This window comes from Microtus ochrogaster, chromosome 21, assembly GCF_000317375.1.
Source record: "Microtus ochrogaster isolate Prairie Vole_2 chromosome 21, MicOch1.0, whole genome shotgun sequence".
NCBI classification, from domain to species: domain Eukaryota; kingdom Metazoa; phylum Chordata; class Mammalia; order Rodentia; family Cricetidae; genus Microtus; species Microtus ochrogaster.
In genome coordinates this window covers 806,003-814,290 of record NC_022022.1, presented here as the reverse complement: position 1 = coordinate 814,290, position 8,288 = coordinate 806,003, and the positions used below count along the sequence as shown (strand labels likewise).

Here is an 8,288-nt window from a genome sequence, read left to right as displayed (position 1 = left end):
CCTCGTCAAAAATCTCTCCAGCCTGGGAGCCTAGCCAGTTTGGATGTTCACCTTCCTAGACCTGGATGGAGGGGGGAGGACCTTGGACTTTCCACAGGGCAGGGAACCCTGACTGCTCTTCGGACTGGAGAGGGAGGGGGAGAGGAGTGGGGGGAGGAGAGAAGGGCGGGAGGAGGGGGAGGGAAATGGGAGGCTGGGAGGAGGCAGAAATTTTTTTTTTCAATAAAAAAAAATCTCTCCAGCCCCTGACTTTGTCAGGCACCTAAAACCTCAGGACCCCCCTCCTTGTTCCTCTCTCAACTTCCCCGAGGGCCATCATGGTGGGGGAGTACTAGAGCAGCAGACAGAGGGTGCTCTGGAAGCATCTGGGGGTGTTAGGTGCTGAGCACTGACTAGCCAGGTCCCAACTCCACCCTTTGAGGTAAGCCAGTGTGTCAGGCTAGGCTGGGGCTCCAGCTGGTGACTCAGATCCCCAGCAGCCCACAGTTGGGCTGTCCTGAGCAGATCCTGTTCCCAGCAGTGGGGTCAGAGAACCAGAGAACAGAGTCCCAGAAGAAAGGGATCCCAGGATTCTGCTTTTCCTTTATGTTGAAAAAAAAAAAAAAAAGAGTAAGGACTTAAGGACACAGCCAGTGTGTGGTGGGGTCACTCAGATGCCAGGAAAACCCTGGGTCACGTGGGTGATATTACATGGTCCAGAATAAACCAGCTTGGTTCCAAAGATGCAGTAGACACCCCCTTCCATCTCCTTCCCCTCCAACAAGGAGAGGACTTTTTTGGGGGGTGGAAAGGCATGTTGGTCATTCTCAGCAAGTCCCTGACTGTGGATGCCACACCCGTGCAGTCCCATGCTGAAGGGGGAATCACCCAGCTGATGATTCAGGGGGAATCTGAAGCTGGCACTGACTTCTGCTAAGCAAAAGCCACCTTTCCCTGGCCCTGCCTGAGAGGGACGACTGGAGAAGGCTAGCCTGATGCTCTGGTGTCAGAGCGGGCACTTGCTGACTCGACTTCCCCTCTACCCTGTGAAATAATGGCTCCCGAGGGCCTGGCAAAGACGTCCACCCTCTCCTCTCCCGGGGGCCTGCTGGGCGAGCACCTGGTGCTGCTGAAAGGAGAGCCCCCTCTCTGCTCTGCCAGCCTCTGGTAAGTTCCCCGTGCCATGCCTGACTCTCGTTTTGCCCCTTCCTCGCAGCGGCGGATAGAGGCTAAGTCTTTCACTGCGACCATTCTTCAGGCATCTTTCTCATTAACAGACCCCGACTCTCCGAGATCAGCAAGAACTGTGGAAACAGTCGGAAAGGCCCAGTCAGGCCTAGCACTCCATCTTGGGGCAAGAACAAGTCCCATAGCTCAGCCGATGCCTAGGACTTTCCACCGCCTTCCAAAGTGTTTGAAATTTCCAAAATGTTTGCAGTCCTTTCTAAAGGCTAACTTTAGTTCAAAGGTTCAGCTCCTCTGCGGGATGAAACAGGGAGGACCGGGAAGAAAGGCTTGCAGACGATTAGATATTTTCTCCACTTTCCCTTTTCTCTTTGTCTTCTCTTTCCCAGCCCTACTCTTTACTTAATCCCCATTCAATTCACTGCTCCTGGCAGGGAGCCAGCATTGTTCCTGCAGACTCCGGTCTTCCCTCCTTCTTCCCACCCCGCGGTGGGGACCCACAACAGCCCCTACGGGTTAGGGCACAGTCCCCACTCCTGGCCCCGCCCAGGCCTGGAAAGTCGTGAGTTTAGGTTTCTCATGGCCCCACTTATTCCGAAAGCCATTAGCTCGGGAAGTAACTGGGACGCCCCCTCCCCTCAGCTGCTCGGCATCCAGCGGCCCTCGGGTCTCCCTGCTAGTTGAGCGAGGCTCTGCAGGCCAGCAGAGTAAGCCACCGGGCTTGGCTGCAGCCCTCGGCTCATCCCTCGCTATTCGCCCGCTTTTTTTCTGCAGCTTCCGGTCTTGCTGGGGTCTAAAGCCCGCTCTGAGGATTGCCCGGGGCGGGACCAGGACGGGGAGAGAGAATAGAGGGTCTCCAGTCTCCCAGCGAGATAGATGCCTGCTCCCTGAACCGATTTCCAAACAGGCTTCTCCCTCCCTCTGGTGGCAGCTCTCTAAAACACAGCTGGGTTTTTGTTTTTTGTTTTTATTTGTTTGTTTTTAAAAATTTGTTAGTATACAAAGAAATAGGCTTCATTGAGAATTTTGACACAGATATATCGTTATACTTTGTTCTCATTTGTCATGCCCCCACCTCCACTGCTCCCTCTTGCCCACCCAATTTCTTAACTTCATTACCTCGAGAGATGCTTGGGAGTTAACTAAAGCACACTTCCAGGCGTGTCTGTCTGGAAGGAGGCACTATCCAAAAAGCTGGGAGCTAGATGTAGTCTGGCTGCCCTGAAACTCACAGAGATCCTGTCTCAAAATACAAACAAACAAACAAGCCTAAGAACAAACAAAAGCCAGTAAGAGAGGGCCTGTATCAATGCCTCATTGGTTAAGAGCACTTGCTGCTCTTCCGGAAGACTTGAGTTTCAAAACCATCTGTAACTCCAGTTTCAGGGGATTTAATGCCTTCTTCTGGCCTCTTCAGACATCAGCCGTACTTACAGTTCACAGACATACATACAGGCAAAACACTCATCCACATGAAAAAGTCACACACACACACACACACACACACACACACACACACACACACACACAGCAACGATAGGTATAGGTTCAGTCCAGGTTGAATGGTAGAAGGAGCTAGGCTGATGTACTTGAGTGACAGCTGTAGCCAAGGCACCTACACAGAAAGGATAGAATTTAGTGCTCAGTAGGCTTCCTTCTCCTTCCCATTTTGTCCCATCTAGCCCCCAGTCTTTTTGTTTTGTTTTTTGTTTTTCAAGACAGCTTTGTTTTTCTGTAGCTTTGGAGCCTGTACTGGAACGAGCTATTGTAGACATGGCTGTCCTTGAACTCAGAGATCCGCCTGTGCTGGGTTTAAAGGTGTGCACCACCACCTGGCCTTTTCTTGTACTACGCCTCTTCCCAGACACACCTAGAAGAGTGCTTTCGTTAACTCCCAAGCATCTATCAAACTAATGAAGTTAGCACTGGCAAGAGGGAGAGGAGGAGAACAGTGTGTGTGTGTGTGTGTGTGTGTGTGTGTGTGTGTGTGTGTATCACACAAATGAGAACAAAATATAATGATATATATTTTTCAAAATCTCTCAACAGGGGCTGGAGAGATGGCTTAGAGGTTAAGAGCACTGACTGCTCTTCCAAAGGTTCTGAGTTCAATTCCCAGCACCCACATGATGGCTTACACCCATCTACAATGAGATCTGGTGCCCTCTTCTGACATGTAGGAATATATACAGGCAGAACATAATAAAAATAAATAAATAAATGTTAAAAAAAATCTCTCAACAAAACCTATGTCTTTGTATACTAACAAATTAAAAAAGATCAGCTGGGATGGAGCAATCAAGAGCCCTGGCTGCTCTTCCTGGGTTCTGCTCCCAGCACCCCATATAGTGATTGGCTCACAATTACCTGCAAGTCAAATTCTAGGGGCACTGGAGTTACAGGTAGTTGTGAATTACATGGGTGCTGAGAGCTGAACCCAAGCAGCAAGTGCTCTTACGAACTAGCCACCTCTCCTGAGCCCCCAGCCCTATAACTTCTAGGTGAAGAGACTGAGCACTGGGGAGGGGATAAGGTCATACCAGGTTCAGACATCTCTGCCCACTGCCTGCAATAATGCCCTGCTATTTTGCCTTCTCTTGTCTCATGATATCATTCTTGGCATTTTCCAGAACGTTCTGGACACTTTGGGATATAGAAAAGTAATGTGTAGCCGGGCGGTGGTGGCGCACGCCTTTAATCCCAGCACTCGAGAGGCAGAGGTAGGCGGATCTCTGTGAGTTCGAGACCAGCCTGGTCTACAGAGCTAGTTCCAGGACAGGGTCCAAAGCCACAGAGAAACCCTGTCTCCAAAAAACCATTAAAAAAAAAAAAGAAAAGTAATGTGTAGTGGTTTAGCATGTGTGCTCCCCCGTACCACAAATGTAGAGGACCCCGTGGTCTCCAGTCCCATTCAGAAGCACTTTCCCCAGAGTCAGGTGTGATGTGCACCCTGTAATTCCAGCCCTACGGACGCTGAGGCAGGAGGACAGTGAGTTAGAGGTTAGTTTGTCTCAAAAATAAAACAAATAGTCTATGGCCATACCACCCTGAACGCGCCCGATCTCATCTGATCTCGGAAGCTAAGCAGGGTTGGGCCTGGTTAGTATTTGGATGGGAGACCGCCTTGGAATACCGGGTGCTGTAGGCTTTTTAAAATAAATAAATAAAACAAATAAAAGAAAGTTCTTTATTTGCTAGTCAAGACTTGGGCCCCGGGAGAGAGATGGCAGAATGAATGTTGGCTTCACTCTGTAAAAGGGTTCTCCTGCCTTTTGACTACCCTTTGGTGGTCCCCCTCCTGACACTGTGGTTGGTCTCTCTTGGCTGCGGTCTTCCTGGGATGAGGCCCAGGGGACAGGGAAGCAAGTCTGTGCCTTTGAGTCCTCCAGACCAGCCTGCCCCAGCCATAGGAGATTGCCCACTCTCTTTGGAGGGTGGCATCCCTATGGGCAGGTGTGGAAAGCAATAGCTGGCCTACCCTTGACCCAGAAGTCACTCTGTGCCCCCTTCACGCTTCCAGTCTTCTCTCGTGTGCCTGGTGGGGGAAGCCTGGAAACCTCTTTGAGGATGTTCATCCTAGTGAGGTTTCTGTTGTTATGATACACACCATGACCGTCTTAGTTAGGGTCTCTGTTGCTGTGACGAGACACCATGACCACAGCAACTTTTATAAAGGAAAACATTTATTGGGGCTGGCTTACAGTTCAGAGGATTAGTCCATTGTTTTCATGGTGCCATGCAGGCAGACATGGTGCTGGAGAAGGAACTGACCCACAGGCAACAGAAGCGATTGCGTACTGGATGTGAGCAGATATGAGGCCTCAAAGCCCACCCCCACAGTGACACACTTCTTCCAACAGGGCCGTATCTACTCCAACAAAGTTACACCTCCTGATAATGCCACTCCCTTTGGAGGTCATTTGCTTTCAAACCATCACAGTGACCAAAAGCAACTTGGAAGGGAAAGGGTTATTTCATCTTATAACTCCCAGGTCTTGCTCCATCACTGAGGAAAGTCAGGGCAGAAATTCAAAGCAGGAATTGAAGCAGAGGCCATGGAGGACCACTGCTTACTGGCTTACTTCCTTGTGGCTCACTTAGCTGCCTTTTTATACAACGCAGGATCACCTGCCCAGGTGTGGCTGACCTCCCCCACATCGATCATTAATCAAGAAAATGTGGCCTGATCATGGGGGCCACACTTTAAATCCTAGCACTTGGCAGAGTCAGTTGGATCCTGGACTACATGGTGAGTTCCAGCTCAAACATGGCTCTATAGCAAGATCTGTCTCAAAAATGAAACAAAGAAAGAAGAGAAACTGCCCTCAAACATGGCTCTATAGCAAGATCTGTCTCAAAAATGAAACAAAGAAAGAAGAGAAACCGTCCTCACAGAATTGCCTACAGGCCAATGGGATGGAGGTGATTCCTCCATCCTTCTCACTAGAAGATCCTTAGCGTGTGTCAACTTAGCCAAATAAAACAACAATAAAAACAAACAAACAACCTAATCAGACAGTATATGTGGTACTTGGTGGCCACCATATTCAGGTCTAGAGTTTGGCCACAGCCCTGACACACTTGATTCAGTCATTGAACATTATTCCAAGTTCCCCCCTGGTCATCTTCATCTGCGATGCAACCTTCCCATTCAGATCTTTTCTTAGTGTCTGGAGCTGTGCTCCGCAGAAAAACAATGTCAGCATCTCTATGTGGGTATCTTGTATAATTTATGCTCTTTCTTCAGCTTATAGAGCCATTTTCCTGTGTGAGGTTGGACTGTCTCCTACAATCCTAGCGCTTCACTAGAGCTGCTCTTCTTTCCCCTCCTCTTTACTTTTCCTCTCTTTTGTGATTGACTTTTAAAAACTAAAGCAAAATTTTACATTTTGTCTCAATTAAATACCTTCTGGGAGTCTGCAAGATGTTTCAGGGAGGACAGGCGCCTGCCACCAAGCCAGTCAACCTGAGTTTAAACCCCGGAACCCATGGTGGAAGGAGTGCCCATCCTGAACATGTCCTCTGACCTCCACATGCACTCCCTAACACACGCATCCACAGCAGAACTTACGATGTGATGCAGACGTCAAGTTTAAGTACCATCTGTTGCAGACGTCAAGTTTAAGTACCATCTGTTGCTATTTATCGACTTGTCTACCTAGCAGCCTGGTTGGCTCTGAACTCCGTGTCACTACGCAACCCAGGTTGCCCTTGAACTATTTTTTTTCTTTTAATAGTTTTTCGAGACAGGGTTTCTCTGTGTATCCCTGGCTGCTCTGGAAATCACTCTGTAGACCAGGATGACATCAAATCCAGAGAGATCCACCTGCCTTGGCTGAGTGCTGGAATTCAAGATGTGCACCACAAGCACAGCAGATCCCAGCACTCTGGAGACAGAGGCAGGCAGATCTCTGAGTTCAAGGCCTGCTTGGTACAAAGACAGCCAGGGCTACACAGAAAAACCCTGTTTTGAAATACCCGACCCCCCCCCCCAAAAAAAAGATGTTCACCCCCAAGCCTGGCTAAAAAGTGTGGGCTTTTACTGTGTTTGGTGTATATATATATATATATTGCCTGTCTATATGTACCATGTGCCTGTATGGCCTCCTTGGAGGTCAGAAAAGGGTGCTGGAACTGGGTTCTGGGAATTGACCTGGATCTTCTAGAATAGTAGTCAGTGTTTTTAACTGCTGAGCCATCTCTCCAGCCATGTTTGTGATGTCTTGACCTCCTGACTGAACTCTTTGTGTACTGGGATTACAGATGTATTACTAGACCTAGCTCATTTCCCTCCTTTTTTTTTTTAAATATTTATTATGTATACAATATTCTGTCTGCGTGCATGCCTGAAGAGGGCATCAGACCTTATCACAGATGGTTGTGAGCCACCATGTGGTTGCTGGGAATTGAACTCAGGACCTCTGGATGAGCAGGCAATGCTCTTAGAGCCATCTCTCCAGCCCCCTCACCCCACTTCCTTATCAGCACCCAGTCCTGTCCTCTAATTCCCTCCAGCTCCCAAGCCTCTGCACCTGCTGGTCTTTCTGTCAGGAACATGGTTTCCTGCTCTGTCTCCAGAACTTCCCACCGTGAGTCCTCTCTCATCCAAATCTCAGATCAGATGTAGCCATCTTGGCCAGGCTGCTGTGGGCCGGCCTGTCCAAAGCTCCCCATACCTTGCTTCTCTTAGATTCTCCATTCTTACCACCTTTTCAGCCAGCTCATCTGTGTTTGTTTCCGATCTGTGGCTCTCACTAGGATGCAGACATTGTTTTTTTTTCTCTCTTACTGTTGCATCACCAGGATGTAACAAAAGTGTGGGCTCATAGAAAATAATAAACTTTGGTGGGATGAACAAAGTCAAAGAGACAAAAGAAAGGAGGAGGAAGCCAGGTAGGGGCTGGGAGTGGAGGCTAGCCCCAAAGCTGAGACAAGGGGGTACAACAGGCTGGGTGAGATCTAGGGGTTGTCTCCAGGTTCATGGTGAGAGTTTCTTTTTTTGTCTTGACTCATATCTAGAACCTTTTTGGCAGGCTGGGTTCTCTCTCTGCAGGGCATCTGGAAGCGGGGCCTGGCTATCAAACCCAGCTTCCTGGCTTCACTAGACAGCTCTGATACCAGGTGTGGTCTTCGTGGCCCCCACAAACCGACCTCCCCAAGACTTCTCCCTACCTGCTTGCTGAGTCTGGCCTCGGGTGGGGGTGCTCCGCGGCCCATCCCCCGCAGCATTGAAGGCTGCTACGCTGACCATGTAGGCTGTGTAGCCTGTCAGGTTCTTGAGCTTCACACTGTTCTCAGCCAGGAAAAGCGTCTTCACCCTCTCGGTGAGGTTCCTCTGCTGGACTTCCCAAAAATAAATCTGTGGGGACCCCAATGACAATGGGAGTGAGCAGGGTGAAGACAGGTTTCCCCTCTGCCCACCACAGGGTTCAAAGACACATCTGCCTTCAACCAGGAAGTAGCTAAGAGCTCTTTGAGAAAGGTTCCAGAACTTTCCTTTTAATAGGCAATGCCTAGACTGGAAACTGGGTGTCTTGGGTCACTGTGGTTGGTATCTATAGCATATGACACAGCTGTGTTTTTTTTTTTTTTCTGTTTTTTTTTTTTTTTTTTTTTTTTTTTTT

At 49.1% G+C, this 8,288-nt stretch overlaps 1 non-coding gene across 1 annotated transcript; it reads left to right on the top strand.

Moving 5' to 3' along the window:
* Positions 1 to 4,193: 4,193 nt before the first annotated feature.
* On the top strand, positions 4,194 to 4,312 carry LOC113457240. Its single transcript, XR_003377872.1, has one exon. It is a non-coding gene; the product is annotated as a 5S ribosomal RNA (ribosomal RNA).
* The last annotated feature ends 3,976 nt before the right edge of the window (positions 4,313 to 8,288 follow it).